Consider the following 22,881-nt stretch of genomic DNA (forward strand, 5'->3'; position numbering starts at 1 on the left):
CCAGAAAGGGTATGATAGAACAAAAACAAAGATGCTGGAAAAGCTCAGCAGGTCTGGCAGCATCTGCAAAGGGAAAAACAGAGTTAATGTTTCGGGTCCAGTGACCATTCCTCAGAACTCTTCAGGTTTTTTTAATATGGGAGTATGATAGAATTGGTTTTTGCCAGCTCAGTCTCATCATGGCCTTCTCAATGTTTCATCGTACAGGATATATTTCCTGACTCCTGTGTAGAATTATGTTGAATTTACAGCACAGAAACAGGCCATTCTGCTCAACTAGGGTAAGCTGCTATTTATACTTCGTATGAGTCCTCATACCTTCCTCATCTTCACTTTATCAGCACGTCCTTCTGCTCCTTTTTTATTCATGTACTTGTCTAACTTCCATTGTAAGCCCACCATTGTTAGTCACCATCATCAGCTATCCCTGCATTTGAGGATGATGTCTACTCAGGATTGCAAATTTCTGCTGTGGGTCTTCATGTGGCTGAACTGTAATCAACATGGCTTAGAGTAGGATTTCCAACCTTCTCGGATTTCTCTGGAATTCCTTGAGGATTGAAGATTGTGAGAGAAAAATCCAGGGACATTGAAAATGGTGTTTCTTTAAATACTTCAATTTCTTAATTAAACAAATTTTGGAAATAGAGGAAAACAGTCCAGTACTTGGACATCTTGTGTGATTATAGTCCAAGAATATGTTCAGTGGCAATTCCGGTTGACAGTCATGCGGTAAAAGATCTTTATCTTGGTAAAAGAAATTTCAATGTTTTGCAATGTGTTTTTGTAAAAAAAAACTCATGGGATGTTGGTGACAAAGTCGACATTTGCTGATCATTGTTTATTGATCTTGCGAAAGGGGCTGCCTTGCTGAATTGCTGGCAGTTTGGGCAGTGAAAGTGCTCTCAGTGATGCTGATAGATGGGGTGGTTTCCGAACTCATTGCAAAACATGCATTTACAATGCAATTTCTACACATGGAGCTCTGAAACCAGCTGGAACTCACTGATATCAGGCCCAGCGAGCTCAGGACCCTGAATGTCAGTTTCATCCTATTGCAGCTCAAGGAGCGTGTAACCTTGAAATGAGAGCTAGGCTGTCCCAGACGTACTTCTTGAACAAAGGTTGCTGAAAGCATTGGAAAGCTCTTCCCCTCAAAACCTATCGAGGTGGGAGATCAATCCTTTTTGTCTGTTTGAGTTTGGAATGCATATTTATCGTTCATCCCTATCTGTGCTTGAGAAAAAGGTCATGAACTGCCTTCTTGAACGTCTGCTTTTGATGTGGTGTAGGACATCACAGTGTTGTCAGGGAGGGAGTTTGAAGGATCTGACTCAGCAGCAAAGAAGCAGCGATATAGTTCCAAGTACGTATAGTGAGTGATTTTAAGGTGGTGCTCCCATGAGTCAGCTCTCCTTGTTTATCTAAATAGTAGTGATCACCAGTTTGGAAGGTGATTGAGATTTTATAAGAGTCTTATTGAAGCAAGTTGGGCTTTTGGAGTTAAATCAGAGAACAGTCATGATGTAATTGAACAGTGGAAGAAGTTCAAGGACTGAATGGCCTCCTGTTCTTATTTTCTGGACAGATAAAACAGAGCACGTGCACACACAACTCAACTTTCCTGGATATGACTGACCGCCTCAGTCAAAAGGTTGAAAATTAAGTGTGAAGTAAAAGTGCCATTATAATTCACACAAAACCAAAGCAATCAATTTGTACGATTAAGCACCAACTTCCCTGTTTGAGTGCAAGTGTTCCTTCTCTTCATTGTTGAACTTTGATTGCATTTTTAAATTTTTTAAAATGACCTTTGTTTTGCTTAGTTCTTTAACTAAATGAGACATTAGATTTTCATCCCAAGGACAGAAAAACCTCATGCACAGATTCTTATGTGGCCTATTTTCAACCAGCTATTGTTTCAAATCTGGCCTTGCTACTGTTCCAGGCTGTCAGAAACCTAATGATTTTGATATAGTATTTTATTCAGGAAAGCTGCTGCTGTTTCTAAGACACAAGGAGCCTAAAGGTTTACGGTGACTGAAATAGACCTGGCAACAGCAACACAGCAATGTCACATGCTGACTATCAGTTGTCACCCTTCTATTGACAAGTGTTTTTGTTTCCCATTGTAATTAGTTCCGTTCAATGCAATGTGTTTTCCTAGCTAGCTCAATGACGAGGTGAAGATCTCTGCCCTTAGAGTCCTGGATGATTGTCAAATAAACAGATATTCTGATCTGTCTTTATGAGAGCAGATTTTACTTTAACTCTTGATTTATTTCTGTTTTGTTAAATCAACAAACTTCTGGTTTGGCAACATTTTTTGTTTCTCTCCGAGTGTGAATGTTATTGATAAGTGGACCAAAATGATGCTTTCCAGGATTAAGTAAATGCAATCAAGTGTCTGGATGATCCTAAGGGCTAATCTTTAGGAACCTATCAGCAGAGCTGCTAAAACTGGCACGAACTAACAGATTCTGTACACTTCACATTCACTTGTCATCTGTAATCAAAGTTGCATTTGTATAGTGCCTTTGCCATAGCTACCAAGCCCCAAGGCATGTCAGAGGAGCAGAATCAAACAGGGAGCCATACTGAGTGAAAGAAAGTGTTTGAGAAGTATCTTATAGGAGGAGACAGGGATAAAGAGGTCTCTGGAATGAATTCCAAACCTCAGGTTGGAAATGGCTAAATGCTTGACCAGCAATGGGTCAAAGGAGTAAGGCTTGCACACAAAGGCCTGAGTTGTAGGAGATCAGAGATCTGCTTGTTTAAGAGGAGGTTGTAGAAGTAGTGTCCTCATCAACTGACCAAATGCAGCTTTGCAGAATACCACACTGCCTACATGAAAATCTGTTGGATGTACTTCTTCTACATATCTAAAGCCAGTAATCAACAGTAACAATGCATTTAGCTGTAGCTGCTCTTGTATGCTAAATGCTGATTTCTAATATGTGCTCATTTATCAGAGTGTGGCTGGAAGATATTTTGATTTATCTCATGTAAAGTTTGAAGATCAGGTCCTCCTCACTGATAATTCAGTTCGCAGAATCCCCACAGAATGGAAGCAGACCATGCGACCCATTGAGCTCACACTGACCTTCCAAAGAGTATCCCACCCAAACCCAACCCCCTATCACCGTAACCCTGCATTTCCCATGGTTAACCCACCCAGCTTGCGCATCCCTGGGCACTATGGACAATTTAGCATGCCCAATCCACCTAACCTGCACTTGTTTGAACTGTGGAGAAAACCAAAGCACCTGGAGGAAACCTACACAGACAGAGGGAGAACGTGCAAACTGCACACAGACACTCATCTGCGAACCTGGGTCTCTGGCACTTGAGGCCTAACCACTGAGTCACCATACTGCCCCTTCCGCTGTATATCAGAAACCCAATTTTTCTCCTTTATCTCATTGGTTCTACATTGCTACAGGCCAAGAAGCATTCTCATTTCCTTTGCCATTTTCACAAGTTTCTTCCAGAGAGGTGGAAGGACTGTTCACACACAACAGCCAATGGCCTCAATCCAGTTTTTAGACGGCCCACTGGTCAGTGTTGAATCTTTTCAGAATGCCGTCTTTGCATCTGTATATTCTGTTGGTGCAGAACCAATTTTGACAACAGAAAATGGGGTCTTGTTTGCTTCCAAATGTTTTGTGGCTATTTTGTGCTGGAGAATTGTGATAATAGCTGTATATTTGTCTTGGACTTCACCTCAATCCAAGCTGACCCAAAGCCCTGTTTGAGATTCTGTGAAATTCCAGCACTGACAGATTTAATGCAAAGAACGGCACAGATCCATAACCATCGGCTTAACGGAGCTTTCATCAACTTAAGTTCAGAAGACTATTTTTAACTTCTCTCTAATCTGTCTATATTGCAGTATAATTTTTTTTCTAATGTTTCTACTGTAAAAATGCACTTGTATCCAAACAATGCAACATTGTTTTCCATGACCACTTAATGAATATATGGCAGAGATCCTGAAAGCTTGAAATCACGTCATTGTTATTATATTTTCGTTATATGAGGAATCCGATATTGTGCTCGATTTTTCATCTCCCTTTTGTCGTGATTCTATTCTGTATTGCAAACCATTATCTTCAAACCCAAAACAAACTACGCTTCCTGGCCACAGATTCCTTTTCCTGGCGTCTGTCAGAGGCTGGAGCCTGTTTGCGCACTCGGTGGTGTCATATGTGACTCTGAGATGAGCTTCCAATCACTTATCCACAACGTAGAGTCAGACCTGCCCAATTCCCCCTTTGTAACATCATTTGATTTTGCCCCTCTGAGCTCTTTCCTACCACCAACATCACCTCCAACCCACTCCTTTTTTGTGTCTCTGTTTGATTAAAACCTGTATAATTTTTTTTAGTTCCCCACCGCATCCCAAAACCAGTTCAGTTCGTCCCCTCCCCCCACTGCACGACACAACCAGCCCAGCTCTTCCCCTCCACCCACTGCATCCCAAAACCAGTCCAGCCCGTCTCTGCCTCCCTAAACTTTTGGGATGCAGTGGGTGAAGGGGAAGAGCTGGGCTGGTTGTGTGGTGCAGTGGGGGGAGGGGACGAACTGGGCCCAGTTCGTCCCCTCCACCGACTGCACCACACCCATCCCTTCCTCCCACCCCAAGCCACACCTCCATCTCCTACCTACTTACCTCATCCCACTTCCTTGACCTGTCTGTCTTCCCTGGACTGACCTATCCCCTCCCTAACTCCCCACCTATACTCTCCTCTCCACTTATTTTCTTTTCTCTCCATCTTCGATGTGCCTCCCCCTCTCTCCCTGTTTATTCCAGAACCCTCACCCCATCCCCCTCTCTGATGAAGGGTCTAGGCCCAAAGCGTCAGCTTTTGTGCTCCTGAGATGCTGCTGGGCCTGCTGTGTTCATCCAGTCTCACATTTTATGATCTTGGATTCTCCAACATCTGCAGTTCCCATTATCACTTGACTTTGTGAACTGGCTGTGGTATGAGACCAACTCTAGTTGAAGAGATGCATTTCATAGGCATAGAGATATAAAGATCGCAGGAGATTTGTCTCGACATGGTCGGGGAAGAAAATCCATTGAGATAGACTTTACTACTCCTCGTGGATTAGGAAACTATAAAAATTGAGGTAAGTACCTGCAGAGGGCCACTTGAAGCTGCTAGAATGTAAAACATGGAAATACAAATCCATTGTAGGGTTGGAGCTACTGCATATGGTTTACAATGTGCATGGAATGTGCAATGTGTGGGTAAGTTTAAAAGGCAAATGATCCTTTTTGTAGTTCAAAATCTAAGTTGTCTTTCATAATAATGCTTAATCAATGGTGTTTTGGTCATCTGTTGCAGTACAGGTTTTAAAATATAAGTTTCAGTAGTGTTACTGTTTTTAACTATTAAATGGAATTCTGACTTTCTTTTTGAATGTCATTGAGCTCAACAGTTATCATAATACAATCAAAATTTGTGTTTTCATGGGCAAAACATGGTTAGATTGTTGCTTGCAGTAGTTTGCTGTTTTCTACTTTACAGTGGTGACTACAATTCAGAAAGTATTTCATTGGCTTTGATTGCTTTGAGATGCCCTGAACTTGTGAAAAGCATTGCACTAATGCAGTTTTTCTTTAAGACTGTTCCAATTAGTCTCTCAGGATGGTTGGATGACAAAAGGTTGTTGAATACTGATTCAAGGCAGTGGAACTCTAAGTCTGGGAGTGGGAAATAATGGAATCATAACTGCCTAGATTTTTTCCCCTTTTTGCTTTCTTTCTTCTCATGGGGAAATAAAGCACCCTATCCCCTGCAGTGCCCACTCTTTCGGTCCATTTTTTAAATAGAAATTATGATTGACCTACTTTTCTAATCAAACTGTTCAGAACTGCCTAACTTTCTAATGCTAGAGATAAACAGCTGACAATGATACACAAAGTATGCTTTTCTTTTCCCATATTCAAAGTTCTTCACCTTGCTCAGATTTAAACAAGCTGGATGATCTGCAGTTCTGAATAAAGTTGCTGTGATAGGTACATTAGTATGATATAAGGCCCATAAATGCAAAATTAGTAGAGGGTTAGCGCAGAGCAGTCAAATCTCTGCAATGCCAACAGAGGCATTCATGACCAGCAACAGAAGCATCCACTGGAAACCTATTTAAACACAGAGAGCAGGATTCACCTTTTTAAGAGCTGCAAAGATCCAAATGGGTGATGTGAACGAGTAAATATCATTCTTAACAATTCTCATGTGTTGGCTTTTACAGGATGTTTTAATCTTTCAGATCTGGGTCAGATTGTTTTGCAACAATGCTTGTTATGAGAGCAAATTGGCCAATTAAAGCTGAATTAATGCAAAAATGTTTACGCATTCTGAATTGATGTTTGAAATAATTCGTGTATTAAAAATGAACTGTACTCATTAGAGCGCACTCCAAACGTGAAATAATAAGCAGGAACCGTCCATTGTGCAGTGAGAGCTGCTGATTGTGGCTGCGTGTTGGAGTTTTTAAGGTTGAAAACTGCCCTTTGCTTCACCTTAATCATAAAATGTGAGGCTGGATGAACACAGCAGACCCAGCAGCATCTCAGGATGCTGCTTGGGCCTGCTGTGTTCATCCAGCCTCACATTTTATGATCTTGGATTCTCCAGCATCTGCAGTTCCCATTATCACTTTGCTTCACCTGCTGGTCTATTTTAGACATGACTGGCAGAACACTCCAAAGACATGAGCCTCTGGCATTGCCTTCAATGTTCCAAGTGTCTTTCATGGAAACCCGTGGCTCCTTCATGATTGAAAATCAGTAAGTAAGTGGTCTCTCAGTGCATGCTGGAAACAACAGACTGGCATCAGGAAATGACGACAAAAGCTTTTGGTTTGTCGCAAACTCCTAAATGGCATCCTGATATCTGTCAGACAAGCCACCACGCTAGTCTGCATTTGTTGTATTTTCTGCACTGAACAACATTTCCACACAAGATGGTTGACATAAGCAGTAGGAACTGCAGATGGTGGAGAATCTGAGATAACAAGGTGTAGAGCTGGATGAACACTGCAGGCCAAGCAGCATCATAGGAGCAGGAGACCTGATGTTTCGGGCCTAGGCCCTTCTTCAGAAATTTCTGAAGAGGGGCCTAGGCCCAAAACGTCAGCTTCCCTGCTCCTATGATGCTGCTTGGCCTGCTGTGTTCATGCAACTCTACACCTTGTTATCTATGGCTGAGATAGGAACAGGAACTGGACCTCAGCCTGTTACTCAAACTCTTCAAGTGCCTGAAACCACTGCACTGCTTCCAGGAGGGAGTAGCAGTGTTGTGTCTGGGCTCTTGCCTGGGGCTCACCCACTCCCATCTGTTTTCTTTCACTTTTTATTCTTTTTATTTCTGCTTTTTTTTCCTGGATTATCTTTTTGGCGTGTGAGTCACCCGGATTGACATTGCAGTGAGCACGGGCCACGTGAAGACTGGCAGCTGCTTCCTGGCAGTCAGAAACCATGGCAATGGCATCAGGGATGTCCTCACGTGGGGCCAGCAGCTGCTGTGCACGCTTCAAGATGGCGGCACTGGCAAGACAACACCTTGGGTGAAGGCAGCCAGAGCGAGGCTCTTGGCGAGGTGGTCGCCAGCAGAGCCAGGGGCTCCTGGATGTGGTGGACCTAGAGTGGGAACTCCTGGCATCATCAAGGTGGCAGTGCGGGCAGGCACCGCTGATTGCAGACCTGGAGCAGGGACCCCTGGTTATTGGCAAGGTGGCGACAGATTGCAATCGGGAATTCCCGTATGTGGGGCGATTATGTGTTGAGCACGGGACTTGGTGACAGTGATGTGAGCCCCGTGGCAAGGCTCCTGAAGAGTGGCGACACCTATGTTGGTGGACCTGGCACAGATGGTGCAAGACGGCGCAAGAGGGCTGGCAGTGCAGATGTCTTTGGTGAGCCGGCTCAGAGTCATCCTGGAGGCAGTGGAACAAAAACTTTCTTTTTACTCTTTTTATTCTCAGACCATCCATAATGGCACTGTATTGCGGAAACAGTTGGAGCTTTTCACTGTATCTTACCGTATTATTCACTGCAAGTGACAATAAATAATTCAATACAATTCACTGCGGGCAGCTAGAGGTGGGCTTTAAATATGGGTATAGCTACCATCACTGAAAACCCACCAATTAATAATGGACCAGGAGCTGTATGAAAATCTATCATGCTAGTACAGCTATAAAATACAAGACACAAACCGTTCAGTGTTGTTTTTTTTCTTCGCTTAATGTCCATCACTTCCATTAAATTCAGCGTTCAGTATAATACTGCAATTGTGCTTTCTGTGTTTGAATTTTCATTTGGAACGTTTTTGCATTTCTCACTGAAATTTCTTCACATGGCGCTTTCATCTTTTGGTGCTCTCTCTCTCTCTCTCTCTCTCTCTCTCACTCTCTCTCTCTCTGAGTCTCTCCAGCAGTGTTAGCTGTTGCTTGTCCTTTGAATGCAGAAACTTGGTCATTTCTGCACAAACATGATGAAAAGGTTCTGTGTCTAAGGGGAAATCCATTGATACATCAGGATAGTTTCTGCAAGTTATTATCTCCTACCCTCAGAAGTGAAATTTATGAGATATATTGCCTGGTAGTTCAGGGGTTCAAATCCCACAGCAGGGGACGACACATAGAGTGCTACACTGCCTGAGGTATTGTAATTAAGATGAAACATTTAACCCTCTCAGCTCGATGCAAAAAATCCCACATGTAATCATGGACATTCTTCTTGCTAATCTGGCTGGGATTTATTCCCACAATAAGTATCATGAAAGCAAACAAAAAAAACCAGATTTTCTAGTCGTTGTCATGTTACTGTGTGTGTGTGTTCTTATGTTTATTTTTATTCAGTTGTGGGACGTGGGCCATCACTATCTGGGTCAGCATTATTGCCTGTCCCTGGTTGCCCTTGAGAAGGTGGTGGTGAGCTGCCTTCTTGAACCACTGCAATCCGCATGCTGTAGGTTGACCCACAATGCTGTTAGGGAGGGAATTCCAGTCTTTTGACCTAGCAACAGTGGAAAAAAAAAGAGTGATATATTTCCAAGTCAGGATGCTGAGTGGCTCGGAGGGGAACAGGCATGTGGTGGTGTTCCCATGTATTTGCTATGCTTGTCCTAGATGGAATTGGTAGTGGATTTGGAAGGTGCTGTCTGAGAGTCTTTGGTGAATTTCTGCAGTGCATCTTGTAGATAGTACAGAGTGCTGCTACTGAGTGTCAGTAGTCGTGGGAAAGGATATGGGACCAATCAAGCATGCTGCTTTGTTCTGGAAGGTGTCAAGTTTCTTGAATGTTGGAGCTGCACCTGTCCAGGCGAGAAGGGTGTATTCCATCATATTCCTGACTTGTGCCTTGTCGACGATGCACAGGCTTTAGGGAGTCAAGAGGTAAATTATTCACCACAGTATTCCTCGCCTCTGATGTGCTCTTGTAGCCAATCTATGTGTGTGCCAAGCCTAGTTGAGTTTCTGGTCAATGGTAACCCCCAGGAGATAATGGGAACTGCAGATGCTGGAGAATCCAAGATAATAAAGTGTGAAGCTGGATGAGCACAGCAGGCCAAGCAGCATCTCAGGAGCACAAAAACTGACGTTTCAGGTGTAGACCCTTCATCAGAGAGGGGGATGGGGAGAGGGTTCGGGAATGAATAGGGGGAGAGGGGGAGGCGGACCGAAGATGAAGAGAAAAGAAGATAGGTGGAGAGGAGAGTATAGGTAGGGAGGGGATAGGTCAGTCCAGGGAAGATGGACAGGTCAAGGAGGCGGGATGAGGTAGTAGGTAGGAAATGGAGGTGCGGCTTGAGGTAGGAGGAAGGGATGGGTGAGAGGAAGAGCAGGTTAGGGAAGCGGAGACCGGCTGGACTGGTTTTGGGTTGCAGTGGGGGGAGGGGATGAGCTGGGCTGGTTTTGGGATGCGGTGGGGGAAGAGGAGATTTTGAAGCTGGTGAAGTCCACATTGATTCCATTGGGCTGCAGGGTTCCCAAGCGGAATATGAGTTGCTGTTCCTACAACCTTGGGGTGGCATTATTGTGGCACTGCAGGAGGCCCATGATGGACATGTCGTCTAAAGAATGGGAGGGGGAGTTAAGTTGGTTCGCGACTGGGAGGTGCAGATGGTATACTGTATCCATTGTACCCGTTGTGGCTTCCTCTACATTGGGGAAACCAAGCGGAGGCTTGGGGACCGCTTTGCAGAACACCTCTGCTCAGTTCACAATAAACAACTGCAACTCCCGGTCGCGAACCATTTTAACTCCCCCTCCCATTCCTCAGACGACATGTCCATCCTGGACCTCCTGCAATGCCACAATGATACCACCCGAAGGTTGCAGGAACAGCAACTCGTATTCCGCTTGGGAACCCTGAAGCCCAATGGTATCAATGTGGACTTCACCAGCTTCAAAATCTCCCCTTCCCCCGCTGCGTCCCAAAACCAGCCCAGTTCGTCCCCTCCCCCCACTGCATCACACAACCAGCCCAGCCTGTCTCTGCCTCCCTAACCTGTTCTTCCTCTCACCCATCCCTTCCTCCCACCTCAAGCCGCACCTCCATTTTCTGCCTACGAACCTCATCCCACCTCCTTGACCTGTCCGTCTTCCCTGGACTGACCTATCACCTCCCTACCTCCCCTCCTACACTCTCCTCTCCACCTATATTATTTTCTCTCCATCTTCGGTCCGCCTCCCCCTCTCTCCCTATGTATTCCAGAACCCTCTCCCCATCCCCCTCTCTGATGAAGGGTCTAGGCCCGAAATGTCAGCTTTTGTGCTCCTGAGATGCTGCTTGGCCTGCTGTGTTTATCCAGCTCCAAACTTTGTTATCTTGGTAACCCCCAGGATATCGATAGTGGAGAATGCAATGATAGTAACACATTGAATGTCAAGGGGTGATGGTTAGATTTTCTCTTAACAGAGATGGTCATTACCTGGCATTTATGTGGTACAAGTGTTACTTGCCACTTGTCAGCCCAAACCTTGATATTGCCCAGACCTTGTTGCATTTGAAGACGGACTGCTTAAGTATCTAAGGGATTGTAAATTGTACAATCATTGGCAAACATCCCATTCCTGACCTTATGATGGAGGGAAGTTCATTGATGAAGCAGCTGAAGATGTTTGGGCCTAGGATATTACCCTGAGAGGTGCCATAGAATTCCTACAGTGTGGAAACAGGCCATTCGGCCCATCAGGTCCACGTTGCACCTTCAAAGAGCATCCCACCCAGAAGCCTACCCATCACTGTAACCCTGCATTTCCCACCTAACCTGCACACTATGCATAATTTAGCATGGTCAATCCAGATAACCTACACATCTCCTGGACTGTGGGAGTGAACCAGAGCACTCAGAGGAAACCCACGCAGACATGGGGGGAATGTGCCAACTCCACACAGACAGTCACCCGAGGGTGAAATCAAACCCAGGTCCCAGGCAGCAGTACTAACCACTGAGCCACTGTGATAGCTGGACTTCCTACATAAGCACAGTGCCTACACTTCAAAGGATGCATCACTGATTGCAAACCATTTCAGGAAATCCTAAGTTGATAGAATGTGCTCTTCAATGATAAGATTTTCCATGCATTCTGTTACAAATGCCTTGGCCCATGTCTTGAATAACATAGAGAAATAATGTCAGGTGATATCCAGCAAATGGAGCTCACTCCTCTGTAACCATCCAGTGTGAAATACCATTTGCCATGTTGACTCGAAAGGTACAGAGAAACAAATTATTTCAGACTCCATGTCATCTTGGGTTTCCTTTCACCTGTAAAGGACAAATAGCCCTTTTTTGGGTCTGGCAATCTTCCAAAACTGTTTAAAATTTCCAATTCATTTTTCTAATGTGATGTTGTCCACACTTTCTCATTCTTAATGAAATTCCCCATCCAATGTTACCAAGCAACATGTTGTTGGAACAAGTGGGTAGCCATCTCCTGTGAATACCCACCGCAGCTAACCCCGATCTATTCTGCCCGCAAGAGCTGCTGCAGGCATGGAAATGGGCTTTTTACCTTCAGCAGGGTATTCATATTTGAGGTTAGCTCCCATAAGATACAAGTTGGTTCAGGGTGGCACGGTGGCTCAGTGGCTAGCATTGCTGCCTCACAATGCCACAGAGCTGGGTTCAATTCTAACCTCGGCCGACTGTCTGTGTGGAGATTGCACGTTCTCCCCGTGTCTGCACGGCTTTCCTCTGGGTGCTCCAGTTCCCTCGCACAGTCCAGAGATATGCAGGTTAGGTGGATTGGCCATGGGAAATGCAGGTTCACAGGGATAGGGTAGGGGTGGGATACTTGTTGGAGGGTCAGTGTAGACGCGAAGGGCTAAATGGCCTGCTTCCACACTTTAAGGTTTCAAAAAGGAAAAAAAGAGAATGGCGTACTGAAGCATATAATAAACTTTTACCGCAGATCCTTGTATCTGTATCTATAATTATAAACATAGCTACTTCTGTGCCTGGGCTTAAAGTAGGCAATTTTTAAAACACAGATGGAAATCTTTTATACCATCTAGTCGCGTGCTATGGTGACGATGTAACGTGCCTATCCCTTAAAGGTATATTGTATGCTTGCCCTGAGACAGGACACAACATTGAACTCTGTTATGAACATGAGAAAAAGCCCATTTAATGAGTCTGATGTTGTTCAGGCAAAGTAAATGCAATGTGACTGATGAACTGAGGTCTGAGCACAATGGATCAGAAAAGCAATTGGGCTAACTTTGATTCATCAAACCTTCCACCTTAAAATTTCATGACTGAAGTTGATTCCAATTTATTTTTTCATATATTGTCAGTTTTGTTTTTCTGGAAGGGTAACATTATTGATTTCTGTGTTGAAACGAAAAGAAAAGGAAGTTGGATGAAATGGAGCTTTAAACTGCTCATTGACATAATGACGGAATGTTCCAGAGCACTAAAAGCCACTAAGTGAAACTGAAAAGCACATTCATGTCGAACGAGTAAATTGCGGGCTGGCTCAGGTACACATCTATCCTGAGGAGGGAGGGCAGGTCAGAAGATGCAATTGGCAGATTTTATTCCAATCCAGCTGTGTCTCAGAACAGACTCTGCAGAAACTGCTTTCATTAACTTTCCATCTCCAACAACATCAGCCAGCGTTCATATCAGCATTTTATTGATGTATACCATCCACTCTGCTATAGAGCTGACATGTTACAGTGTCAGCTTTGATATGCTCAGCAATTGAAATAACCACCAATTTTATGATATTCACTTTAACACCCTTGTGCCCTTTCTTCACACTGAGGAGATGGGCATTGCTGGTTGGGTTATCATCTATCCCTGTCTTCCCTTGCCAAGTTTATGGTGAGCCATTGTATTAGACTGTAAGAACCGAACAGGCTATTTAAGATCTGACCAGAAGATGTATGCACTTCAATATATAGCTAATTTATTTAATTTATAGTATGTGTGTATGGTTAGCTCAAACCACTGATGTACATAGGAAACAGGTGGATCTCACACCGCATTGTTGCCTGTCAGGGACGTTTTCAATGCAGCATTTGCTTCAATTGCTGACTGTCATGACCAATTAACCCATAACAATTAACCCTTAATGGTCCAGTTTGGAGATATCATTTTTAAGCCCAACACCTCAGCCATTTTCTTGAACCTTTTTACCCCATTCCTTTGACAGTGTTGTTTGGTAGTGAGTTCCAGGATTTTGTTTCAACAACAGCGAAGAAATGCCGATATAGTTCCAACTCAGGTCTGTGTGTGGCTTGGAGGGGAATCTGAAGGTGGAGAATCTGTTGCCTATGTCTTTTGGAGTGGTACAGGTTGTGGATTTGAAGGGTGCTATCGAGGAAAGCTACTGCAGTGCATCTTGTAGATGGTGTGTATGGTTGTCACTGTGCACTGTTAGTGGAGGGAGTGATTGTTTAAGTGTGTGCAATGGGTGCTGATCAAGTGGTCTGCTTTGCCTGACTGTTGGAGGGTTATTTGAATGTTGTTTTTGTGCACTCACCCAGGCATGTTTGAATGGCCAACTTCAAATAATACAACTCCCAATGCCTGTTTGTGCTTTATTCCAGACAAATTAAGGCTGCAATGATGTAAAACCTCAAACTGATGTGTTAACAACCTTCTCCATCCTATAATTTGTCCATTAAATATGTGTGCACATTTCTCTGCAATAACCACTAAAAGAAGCTTGGAATAGACCAGGAGTAATTTTCAACAGAAACAAGGAAGTTGGCGATGAGCCATACGCCTGACAATTGACTGTAGCAAACCCTAAGAGGTTGTAGACTGGTCTGTGCACACAGTTATAACGAACATTGCACTATTCTGTTGAGGCAGGAAAGAAGCACTGACATTCTGATTTCTCCATGAGCCAGACATGTCTTATTGCTGGAGTACATCATCTGCCTGCAGCTATCCTATGTGCATTTGTAGGGGTCATTTATTTTCTGCCTTTGATACTGTGATAATAATTGCCTGTATTGCACTCTCTTTCCCTTCCATTTACACACTTTCTCCTTCTCTCACTCCCTCTCTTTTGTGTTATCTTTCCCTTTATTTTTCTCGCCTTCTCTCTTATTTCCCTTCTATATCTTTCCCCTTTATGCTCATTCTCCTCCTTTTTCTCTCCATCTCTTCTTGCTCATTTTTTCTTCTCCCCTCTCTGTCCCCTTTCTCTTCACCTCTCTCATACTTCATCTCTCTCTTCCCTCTTATCATCTCCCAACTTCCTCACTCTCCTTTCTCCAGCCTCGTTTCAATCTTATTGGTCTTTGTCTCTTTTCTTCCCTGTCCACTTTGCTCTCTTCTGACCTCTCTGGTCCTCAGCGAATCATTTGTTCGAGCTTGGCTTACTCCAATGTAACTTCCTGCACGTGACTTAAATTTGTTTCAGAGATAGTAGGAACTGCAGATGCTGGAGAATCTGGGATGACAAGGTGTAGAGCTGGATGAACACAGCAGGCCAAGCAGCATCAGTGGAGCAGGAAGGCTGATGTTTCCGGCCTAGGCCCTTCTTCAGTAAAACGAAGAAGCGTCTAGGCCCGAAACGTCAGCCTTCCTGCTCCACTGATGCTGCTTGGCCTGCTGTGTTCATCCAGCTCTACACCTTGTTATCCCATGACCTAAATTTGATGCTTTTACAAGAGTTCTGCTATGTGATGTTCTGCCAGATGCAAGTTAGCAGAAATTATAAAATTAAGTTACTGCAAAATCTTCTGTGAAGTGGAGGGAAAAGACTGGGGGAATTGGCAGGGGGTAGTAATTGAAGGATTGCAGCAGCAGGATTCCTTTAAAGGATTTCTCAAACATCATTCAAGCTGGCAGAAGTCCTCCATGTTGGCTCATTGGTTAGCACTGCTGTCTCCCAGCGCCAGGAACCTGGGTTCGATTCCACCCTTGGGCGACTGTCTACGTGCAGTTTACATGTTCCCCCCAGAAGGGAGAAAGCTCCAACATCGGTAAGAGCGCTTGAAGCTATTAGGTTGTCTTAAGAGGCCCTCACATTGTCTTTGGAGAATGTCCTTACTTATCAAATGTTTCCGTAAGAGTTGTCTCTTGGTGAAGCGGATCATGTTATCCCGTGACCAGCTCCTGCTCAGGGCCAAGTAAAGGTGGGCAAGCAACATATCTATTCCCTAAAAGATTAAAAGGAAACTCTGCATTTAAGAAATACATTGGTTGTCAGATTATCAGGCATCCTTAATTAACTGCACCAAAAGACAACAAAAAGAACATTAGAGTGTAGCAATTTTGTCAACAGAACCTGAATATGTCTCAAATGGTCAGTGCTGTTTACAGAAAACCACGACACTCTGATCTGTGCCCAGGGGAAAAGTGACCTTCAGTTGGATAATACATCCTCAGACTTTGGCTGACACATAGAGCATGAAAATAGTTGACAATTTGTTTGGAAGTGCAGTGTGCCTTTAGTGCAGAGGAATTTTAACCTTGTGTGCTGAGAGTGTTGAGTTACATGCTGGTCTGTCTAATGAATCACTAGCGTGGAATAATGCAATCTTTGTATGTTCCTGCGGACTGCGCGGTTGTACTTAAATTCCAATTTCCATCTCCTTCCATAAATGGTTTTAATTAATTATGGACTAGAAGTCTTGAATGTGGCAGCATATTAAAAATTTAATTAACATTGACGAGCAGTTTCAGCCCAGTTCTTTTCAGAGTGAGTTATATCGCCCTCTAACTCTACCCCCACCTTCCAAGCTCGAAGACCTACAGACACGTGTTCAGCCATTGCTGCCAGTCTAATGCCACAGTGTCAGTTCAGTTTTTGTTTCCAAGCGCTGATAATTACATGTGACGGAGCTGCAAGAGCCACCCGTCATTTGATGTTGCTCAGACTGTGTTTTGGAATGCTTCTACATTAGAGCCAAGGGTTGCCATCCTCTACCAATTCCCCCTTCTGCCCTCCCCTCCCGTTAACACCTCCCATCCGATGCCCCAGTGACTGCTAACCTCCCACTGTGTGGCTATCCTGCCTGATTGACTGTATTTTCTTGTCATCAGACGAATATCAAGCTTTCCTGCCCTCTGCCTGATTGTTTTAATGACTGGGCTTGCTGCCTGCGGGACTGTCGTCTTGAGTGGTTTACATTTCATTGCAAATGATTTTGGAGATGTATGTGTCTTGGTGTAAAGGGTTGGAGTTCAACATAGAATCTTGCAGTCAGGTGTAGCCATTTCATAGTGTTAAAGATCTCTTCCTTTTGCACAGAATATACTTTCAAACTCATCCCCCCCGTCCTCACAATTTTGCTCCTATTTATTGTTCACTTGTTTGCTTATTCGAAGACTCAAAGCACAAGTTCATGAGTAGACTTAGGCTTTGAATTGAGGGATCTCTAACAATGCTATTCTTTGACTTATATCAGGGTGCCACCAATGTTCACAGAAATGAGCTTGGAGGGTGAGTGTCAATAGCCTGTTCAAACAGCAGCAAAGATCTCCTGACAGCATCAGTTGGGTGCATTCTGTGTTCTGAGCCAGCATGTTGTGCATTCAAACCCTACTCCAGAAACTTGAGCATAAAACCCCCACTGACACTCCAGTGCTACACTCAGGGACTGCCACACCGTCTGAGGTGCCATCTTTCAAACAAGACTTTATACCGATACGCAACTTGCCCGTTGAGATAGATGTTAAAGATTCCCGTGGTGCCATTTCAAAGCAAGGCAAGCGGAATCTCACAAATATTTGCCCTACGCTAAAAACACATTTTCCAGTTATTAACTGCTTGTAGTTCATGGAACCTTCCTACGCATAAACTGGCTAACACATTTTTACAACAATGGCTGCACTTCACAAGTACCTCATTAGCTGTAAAGTGGAAGCTGATGTTCTAATGATATTACTGTGAAACTATTAATTCAGAGACCCAGGTAATGTTCTGGGGATCCAGGTTTAGATCCCATCATGGTCAACGGTGGAACTTGAAAAAGTCTGGACTGAAGAGTCGAATGCTGACCATGAAACTGTTGTTGATTGTTGGAAAAGCCTATCTGGTCCACGAAAACAGTATCCTTTGGATAAGGAAACTGTTGCCCTTACTGGGTCTGTTCTACATGTGACTCCAGGCCCACAGCAATGCGATTGACTTATAACTGCCCTCTGAGCAAGTGGGATGATCCATAAGTACAGGCTTAGCCAGCGACATCAATACCCCATGAGTGAATAAAAAAAATTCCTGAAGTCATGGAAGGAACTACATATATGTAAGTTGTTTTTTTCAGGTAAGTACTGTACAAATGAATCCCATGTTGTAACCTTGAGAATAGATGGGATAATCCAGCAGACCAGTTGCTCCATATCCCTTAACTTGGTGTGGTTTCTTGTGTAATGTCTTCAAGGCATTAGTTAATCACTGCCTTTCTGTGTATAGGCAGCACAGAAACAATGGGTGGGAAGCAGCACTGACAGGAGGGAAACCTTTCAATGTAGTATCGCTTTGAATGTGGAACTCTCCAACACAAACAGTGATTGAGGCAAATAGCATCAAGGGGCAGGATGATTTAATGGGATAAGATGAAGAGGGACGGAAAGAGGGTCAATATGAAGCATAAAAGCTGACAGCTGCTGGTTGGGCCAAATGGCCTGTTTCAATGCTGTAAATACTATGTCATATCCTCTTCTAGGTCTGAATATTAACAGGCATTTGATGGTTTGGTGATTTTCAACTTGGATTGGACAGCCTGATAAATTACTTAATTTTTAAAGCGGATTTTAAAAGCAAAATGAAAATCTTTCTTTTCTCTTCAGCTGTACACTTTTTGCATTATTTTCATTTTTGTTACATTTTTATCTTTATTTCAGATATGTCGCTGATGCTACTTGTGCCTTGGGTGTCAATAATTTCACCTATTAATTACAGTTATGACTGGGATATCAAACTGGAGTCATCCACCAAGGGAGCGGGGTGGGGGAGGTATGAAGTGGGAGGGGTTTGGTTCAAACAAACAGTAAGAGAAATGCTATCTTGTTCTGTTTCCGACTCCAATGTTTCGTGGAATCAGCTTGGTTAGCATCAGAATGAAGCCAGGGAAGATAATCACTTGTGGTATCTCTCAGTTAAGCTTGATCTTCTTCCTTGATAGCTATATCCTGGTAACATTCAGTCAGGACACAAGCTATTGGAGATCTCAGTGACGCCCCTACCCCCGACCTGCCTCACCACCAGATTGCCAACACTGATTGGATGTATTCCTGGAGGTTTCATCACATGACCCCCTGTTTCCATGGCACTGCAGTCAATAAATGCTTATTTTGAATCTTCAACTTTCTGTTAGGGATGAGCAAAGAAAATTCCAATAAAATGGAAAAGATCAGTTTTGTCTTTAATGTTGGCATGGCTTTTTCCCCCCTGGCTTTGCTCTCTGCAGAATCCAGCACTTCTGACAGTACAGCTCTTCCTCAGTACTGTACGGGGACCTTCCCAAAGTGTGAGGGCTATCAACTGAGCCAGAGCTAACACAGGAAAAAAGTGGAGGTCATCAAGCCTACTCCACTGCTCGGTTGGATCATGACCGCACTTACCCTCAAACTCCATTTACACAAAATAATGTCATTCTGACTGAGATCGGCTAATTGAACACTGACTGGGGGGGCGGGGGGGCGGGGTAACCAAAGATCGTTTGCATAAGTTCACCTTGACAGCAAAAGCATCAAAATGTTAATTCCTGCTCGCAATCGCATAGACCTGTCAAGAAAGCTGAATGCTGACCTTTAGCTCACGTTTCTACTCCCAGAGGGCCTTGTGTGAAGTTTGTAATTGAAAGGAGCGAGATAATAAAAGCTTTCTCAATACTGAAGGCTGGGATTTTGCCACTGCTTTCTGAAGCCCAGTAGGAGCTGGTCATTTAGATTACCATCACTGAATACCTCAATATCAATATCCTTGGGGTTATCATTGACTCAGTTGAACTTGTCACTAAATACAGTGGCTATAAGAGCAGGTCAGAAGCTCGAAATACTGTGGCACGTAACTCACCTCCGAACTCCCCAAGGCGTGTCCACCATCTATAGGGTGCAGGTCAGGTGTATTGTGGAATACTTCCTGCTTGCCTGGATGGGTACAGCTGCAACGACACCTGGGAAGCTTGATTCTATCCAGGACAAAGCAGCCTCTGGATGGACACCACATTTACAATCATCCATTACCTCCACATTGCCGCTCAGTCGCAGTAGTGTGTACTATCTACAAGATTTACTGCAGAAATTCACCAGAAATCTTCAGACAGCACCTTCCAAACCCATGACCACTTCCATTTTGAAGAACGAGGGCAGCAGATCCATGGGAGCACCACCACCTTCAAGTTCCCCTCCAAGCCACCCACTGTCCTGATTTTGAAATATATTGCCATTTTCTCACTGTAACAGGAATTCTCTTTCTAAGGGCATTGTGGTTCTATATGCAGCGCATGGACTGCAGTGATTCAAGAAGGCAGCTCACCGTCACCTTCTCAAAGGCACCTGGGGACAGGCAATAAATGCTGGTCCAGCCAGCCTTGCCCACATCCTACAAGTGAATTGAAAAAAAGACAGACATCCCACTAGATTGAAAAATATGGCCCTGTTTTCATTTGTATCTCTTAATGTAAACACATCTCAGCATTGCTTAAATGATCCTTTGCAATCCGTGCCTTCCTTTGCAAAAACGTAAATGGAGTCATTAAAGTATGGTGGCGCTCTGGTACATGTCATATTCTGGTAGCTTCCTGAATTAATCACAACAATTGCGCCACCCCATAATATGCGGACACTAACGCCTCTTGACTGCCCCTGCATCTTGATTGTTGCCCGGGGTGGGGGAAAGGATGAAGCCAGATATTTTCCAGTGCTTCTTCCACCCCCACCCCCGCTCCACTTTCCAAATCCCCCATTAGTCCTGATTCTTTCACCATGAAATGATGTGGCTGTAAGGTATCCTCAGGCATCTTGAGTGTAGGATAAGCCTAATGTATCAGCCAATGCTTGTCAGTGATGTGTACACACTTGTGACATAAATATGTGTATTTTTAACAAAATGTCAGAGTGCAGGGGAGAATGTCATTTTGTAAACTGAGATTAAAAACGGCACAGGAACTCTTTGGGTGGCTTGCCCTTAAACCTTTGGCACCTGGGTTAAAATCCATTCCAGAACAGGAGGGTGGCTGCTGTGTTTCTGATGTGTATGGCACGTGCATGTTGTTAAATGAGTATGAGCTGGCCCCCTGATGGGAGTAAGCACATTATAACAATCCCACTTCTCATGTGTCCCTTTGTTATTCACTGACAGAATGTTCTAGAGGGCCTGGAAATAATAGCAGTTAGTTATTAGCACACCAATTTCAGTGTTTACTGGGACATAACAGTTAAGATCTCTGTGGTGCAATCGGTTAGCGCGTTCGGCTGTTAACCGAAAGGTTGGTGGTTCGAGCCCACCCAGGGACGTTTGCCATAACAGTTAAGAATTCAGTTCCCATTTGACAGAAGACAAATAGATGAGACTACCATAATTTAACTCTTGGTACAAAATCAATAGTTTTCACAGAGATGAAAAATATGGTCTGGGGAAATGTCACAGGACTGTAATAGGGATGCTTAAGGCCTCAAGTATAGGATCCCCATAACTGTAACTTCATTCCCAATTCCAAACCTGGACATGTTTGACAACAAAGAAGTTGACAAATCTAGAGAATTGTTAAATACCCAGTACAGACACCTTGCAAGCCAAGCTTCCCATATATATGGCATTAAAAATATGTATCAACATGATGTCTTTTACAGAAAGTAAAGTAGACAGCTAGGTTCAGGCTGTCTGTTTTGATGATGTTTCGAGAGACAGCATTCGACTGATCAGTCCATTACTTGGGCGGGTTGCCTAGAAGTGCCCAAAATATAAACTGGTTGAAGAAAGTCTGCAGCAGAAATCTGTTTTTCGACCGGGCTCCCTGACTCGTGATCAGGATGCAGTGACTTTGTAAACAGGGCTGTAAATGAATTCTTGCAGCCACAGACAAGTTATATTTTTCCACAGAGTGTAGCTTATCCAGCAAACCATTTAGTAAACACACACCCTAACAGAGCTGTACTGTCCCTTTCGACCCTTGAGAAATCCATGGAGCCCCTGAAATGCAATGTAATGGACAGCCTGAAATGTTTCTGCAGATCTCTGAAAATTGATCACCACTTACCTAACTAAAAATTTAACTGTTGTTACAATAGTTTTTAATTGTACGGCAGTAGTGTTTGGCTCTTCATAGAAGCCTGGATTGGTTGATTGATTCATTGTGTGAATGTGTGTGTGTCTGTATCTGTGTGTGTGTGTGTATGTGCCAGTATCTGTGAGTATGTGTGTCTGCATCTGTGTGCATGCCTGTATTTGTATGCATGCCTGTATCTGTGTGTAGCTGTGTTTTTTCAGATGAAGAGTCTAGGCCCGAAATGTCAGCTTTGGTGCTCCTAAGATGCTGCTGGGCCTGCTGTGTTCATTCAGCTCCACACTTTGTTATCTTGGATTCTCCAGCATCCGCAGTTCCCATTATCTCTGTGTATGTAATGTGTGTGTGTGTGTGTGTGTGTGTGTGTGTGTCTGTATCTGGGTTTGAGCCTGTATCTGTGTGTGCATGTGCCCCTATCTGAGTGTGCCTGTATTTGTGTGTTCGTATGTGTAAGTAAGTTTCCCACTGTTTTTCCCAGCAGCTTTTTCAGGGGCACACTGTAATGTTGATGGTACTGGAATGCCTTTCTGAGACTGGGAGAGACTCATTCAGATCTGTAAAGATCCCATAAATTCTAGATCTCAGATTGTATACTGCAAACTGTTTAAGCATGGCTCCAACTCAGGAGTATTGCCACTGCTTTAAGTTTTTTTTTGGGAGGTTTGGGGTGCATGGATTTCTGGAAATATTTGCAATCTAAATTGGAGACATCATTTGCTTTGAAAGTAGACGGGGTCCTGGATTAGGGACATGTCTTACAAATACATGTACTGTTGAACATGATCCCATACAAGTGTGTCATTTTAATATCTGACATACAAATGTTTCCCATATTTATGAGCAGCTATTTTACATTGCTCTGCATTGTGCCAGGACTTGTGTACAAATCGACTTGCAAACGAGTCCAGAAGCAGTTTGCAACCAGAGCCCACATGGAGTAGGAAGGTGGAAGTTATGAAAACTGCTCAATGGTCATTTTTATTGTTTCAGCAGAACTGCAACAGGAGAACTGCATTTACATAGCATTATACACATGGCAATATCCCAAAGCACTTCAAAGCCAGTGAAGGGCTTTTTGAAACATAACCCCCCACTGATTTCGGGTGGCATGGTAGCTCAGTGGTTAGCAGCCACAGCACTAGGGACCTGGATTTGATCCC

General features: G+C 43.8%; 1 protein-coding gene and 1 non-coding gene across 5 annotated transcripts in view; both read left to right on the plus strand.

The window, feature by feature from the left end:
• The window catches only part of LOC132210882 (uncharacterized), a 350,749-nt gene that overhangs the window by 21,237 nt on the left and 306,631 nt on the right, over positions 1-22,881 (plus strand). The gene's annotated exons all lie outside the window — the stretch shown is intronic.
• trnan-guu (transfer RNA asparagine (anticodon GUU)) lies at positions 20,878-20,951 on the plus strand. Its single transcript has one exon. It is a non-coding gene; the product is annotated as a tRNA-Asn (tRNA).

The sequence above is a fragment of the Stegostoma tigrinum genome, chromosome 22 (genome assembly GCF_030684315.1).
Source record: "Stegostoma tigrinum isolate sSteTig4 chromosome 22, sSteTig4.hap1, whole genome shotgun sequence".
Taxonomy (NCBI): Eukaryota; Metazoa; Chordata; class Chondrichthyes; order Orectolobiformes; family Stegostomatidae; genus Stegostoma; species Stegostoma tigrinum.